Source organism: Stegastes partitus, unplaced genomic scaffold, assembly GCF_000690725.1.
Source record: "Stegastes partitus isolate 25-593 unplaced genomic scaffold, Stegastes_partitus-1.0.2 Scaffold10, whole genome shotgun sequence".
NCBI classification, from domain to species: domain Eukaryota; kingdom Metazoa; phylum Chordata; class Actinopteri; family Pomacentridae; genus Stegastes; species Stegastes partitus.
Window position 1 is genome coordinate 85,959 of NW_007577741.1, and position 4,173 is coordinate 90,131.

Here is a 4,173-nt window from a genome sequence, read left to right on the forward strand (position 1 = left end):
TGTCCATATTTGATAATTCACTTAGTTGGTGTTTGAGGCATGTAGAAATGGCTGATATATATTCTTGTAGCCCAGGTTCTGCTGTTTAATGTGATGTGCAGCATCACCATATACTTTCATGATGAGTGCTTTGTTTCACACCACATGATTTTATAGTGTCAGTAGTACTAATGGTTCTACGTGTAGAACTCAGACTATCACAAGCTTGTTTTCTATTTTTTTTAAGCAAAGCTAACAAAGCACGACACAGCAACCATGTGTTAACCAGCCGGTGAACAGGATGGCACCATTGAAACATTCATAGTTTCTTATTGTAAACAGACCTTCCGAAGCTGGACCCCACCCACCGACTGGTTCCCATTATTCCCAGCGTTTCCCTGGTGAGCAGGGCCCGTTGGCCTTGTAAAGCTGACCTCATTAAATTGAAAACTGTCCAGATCCTTGTAGAGAAAAAGAACACATTGACGTCTTAATGCTTCGAAGCAGTTTGTTAGAATAACTCACTAAAGCCACGTTTAAGGCAACATGTTGTGGATTATAGACACCTACTCTGGTTGACTAGATTTAATATAAGTTATTTATATAAATTATGCTGAGAGAAAATGTTCTTAGGAAATGTAATTTTAACATAATCAACTACATTTTCTGTTCATCAAAGTGTCTTTCAGACAGAGGGTTTGAACTCTTTAAGGACCTGTATTGTGTATTGTTAGTTGGGTTTCTGGGGTTTATTTACATCTTTAGTGAAAAAAAAAAAAAAGCTCTAACAGCCACAGCTGCCAAACAAACTGTAAAATGAAAGTTATTTTGTGTGGAAACTGGAGAAACATTCTTATTTTAAAGATGGAGTCTATCCCAGCTGACTCAGGGTGAAGGCAGGTTCACCTGGACAGGTAACCAGTCTATCACAGGGCCACACTTAGAGACAGACAACCAAGCACACTCACATTCACACCTACGGACAATTTAGAATCACCAATTAACCTCAACATGTTTCTGGACTGTGGGAGGAAGCCGGAGAACCCGGAGAGAACCCACGCTGCACGGGGAGAACATGGAGACTCCACGCAGAAAGATTCCGGTGCCCCCACCGGGACGCGAACCGGTGACCTTCTAGCTGCGAGGCAACAGTGCTAACCACCGAGCCATCTTGCAGCCCCCTAGCTGACACCAGAGTTTACAAAATAAGAATTTTATTTAAATAAATGAATACAAAATTATCTAAAATATAAGGAGGCATCAGAGCATAAGAGTCCCCAGACATGGCCTTTATCTGCCTTCTCAGGACAGTTGAGACCTTTAACCCTATTCAGGACTTTGGGGGTCTTTTGGACCCCAGGCCATTTGGATTAGGTGACAGGCATTGTTTTTTGTTTGTTTATAAAAAGAGGGACATTTGTCATGCTTTTGGAACCAAAAATACATCAACTTATCAGAAAATGTATTTAACATAGTATAAAAGTCTATAATGAATACCAACAAATATCTTTCACATATTCTTTCTTGGGGTCCAGTGGACCCAGAAAGACCTTCTACGTATGGAAACATGGAAGTCCTGAACAGGGTTAAACCCATGCATCCCAAACACTTTGCACTGCCTCTGCTAGTCCAGTGCGGGTACAGAGAAGGCAACAGGCCTGAAAGACTCAACCTTGAAAGCAGTGGATCTTCATTAAAAAAGGTCTTTGCATTTTCTTCTTCTTATCCAGGGTCAGATCCCCGTGGCAGCAGGCATCCCAGGCATCCCTCAGTAACAGTTCCAGCCCCTGTTGGAGGATCCCAAGGTGGTCACAGGCCATACCCATCCATACACCATTTTACCCTCTGTAGGGCTGCAGGGGGGCTGGAGTCTGTCTGAGCTGGGGCAAAGGTTGGGTTCACCTGTCGCCGGTCTATCGCAGGGCCACATAGAGAGACAGACGGTCACAGGTCAGATGAGATATCAAATCCCTCCAGCCAGTTCTAGGTCTACACTGAAGTCTCCTCCCAGTTGGACAAAGGAAGATGCCCAGGAAACATCCTACTCAGATGCCCACAAAATCTGAGCTGGTTCCTGACAACACAGTTTTCTTGAAATGTGTTGGATGTCTTAATTTGCGTGCAGAATTACAGCCTTGAAATTAGACTAATCAGGAAAAACATTAGATTGATAATATGGACATAAACGTTTATATAAGAGCTACAGGGTTAATTAGAGATAATTATTGACTTTTCACCTACATTTGTTTGTAATTTAAGACAGCATAAAAATACCATGTAAAAACATTTTCCGTAAAAAAAGGAAAAAATGTTTTAAAAAATTATTAATTTGGCAAAAGCATATCATTTGGGGATTAGCTTAATACTTAAAATAAATATTGGTTTAAAATCCTACAGATGTCTTTCATTTTACAGACTTTTCTCCTTTTTTTTAAATGCAGGCAGTTATTTTGTTATTGTTATTATTATTTTTATCTAGTCAGGTTTATTTTATTTTAGCTGAGTGTATTCATCTCAAATATATATACATAAAAATACAGAATAAGCAATGCATACATATAATGTAAGCATTATTGAGAATTAAAGTGCAATACTCAATAAAACAGAAAAAAAGCAGAAAAGAAGCTGATATAAACACAATAATGTCATATGTCAACTTATATCTAGTTTGAGAAGGAACAGGATGAAGCAAAAGCTTTTCTAGTTCTGCTCCTTCTTTACAGTGTCAAAAAACAAACAAACAAATAAACAAAAGAACAAATAAACAAAAAGAAAAACAAAGACCAAAGCAAAACCACAAGGAAGTAACATCAGAAGAGGCGTTGTAAACTTTATTAACTTCCTCTTATTGTTGAGTGTTTTTCTAACAGTATTTGATTTATACAAAGACTTCCCTTAAGGCCTGATTAGATGCACTGTAAAATAAATAAATACATAATAAAAAATGAAAATAAATAAATAAAATAAAAATGGTGGAATAAAAAAAAAAAAAGGTAGCAGTATTTTTAAAATGAGTAAAATAACAGTGAATTATTCCAGAAAAATAGAACTTTGGCTGCAGTTAAAATACTGTGTTTTTACAGTGTAATATCTCTAAAGCACCGTGATGGATGAAGCCCCTCTGAGGTCAGTGTTTGGGGCAGAAGCGACCAGAGAAATAATCTCTGTCCATCAGTGTTCCTGCTCAGCCTCCATGTGGATGACTGGACCGTGAAAACGGGCTCCGGTGCGTCTCCTCTGATCCTCCGCAGCGTCTCTTTTGATTGGTGGGCCTCGTTTTCTCCCCATTGGAGGCTGAGCGCGTCACGGTGAGGGCGGACAGCGGCGTGGCCCACACAGCCTGTGTCACGGCACGGTGAGGTTGCCGCCTTAAAGCGTGCCGAGTTATTGGATACGTGTTGTTGCTAGGGGCGTGGGCTGTGCCGTGCAATATCCCAGATTTTCTCAAAACCTGTTCGAGATGGAATTTCAGACGACAGCAGCCGTATCAGCTGGACGGGGAGATGCGCTGAGAGCGACCTGTGCCGCAGTGAGCATAATCTGATAAGCGCCTCCATCCACCGCGCGCTCTGCTCCAGGACGAGAGGAGAGGCAGCACATGCGGATAGTTCCATGAAATTATGCTGAGGTCACACTTCTCGGAGCGGATTGTCACCCGGAACACTTGCCGTGCGTTTGAATGAGCCGGGTCCGGGAGTGTTTACAGTGTGCTGCTGGCTGCTGCGCACTCGCTCGTCCCGTGATGCGCGTTTGGAGCGGCTGGTGCGTGGCTCGCTCTGAAACATCCCGGCCTGTCCACAGTGGCCAAGTGGTTTTGTCTGCATCACATTTGTATACTGTGCGCTGGAGCGGGGATCTTATGCAATGTGGAGGAGACTGATTTGGTGAGCTCATAGGTTGCACTGGCAATGACATCAGGCTTAACTCGGATAGCTCGGTGCTGTATTGCAGCAAGGTGGACCGGGGCGTGAGGGGTGGCAGGAAGCGATGCACGCATCCTCCGTGCTGGACATTTTGAGGGGATGTTCCGCGTCCTAAACAAATCCGAGGCGCAGGGCCATACATCCTGAGCTGGCGAACTGCGTCACTGCGTGTGAGTGTTGCAGGTAGGCAGCAAACTCTCCCACCGCCGGCACAGGAGCGTCATCCTCCCCGCACAATGTCGCCGGAGAGCGTCTAACAGTTTCACCAGGG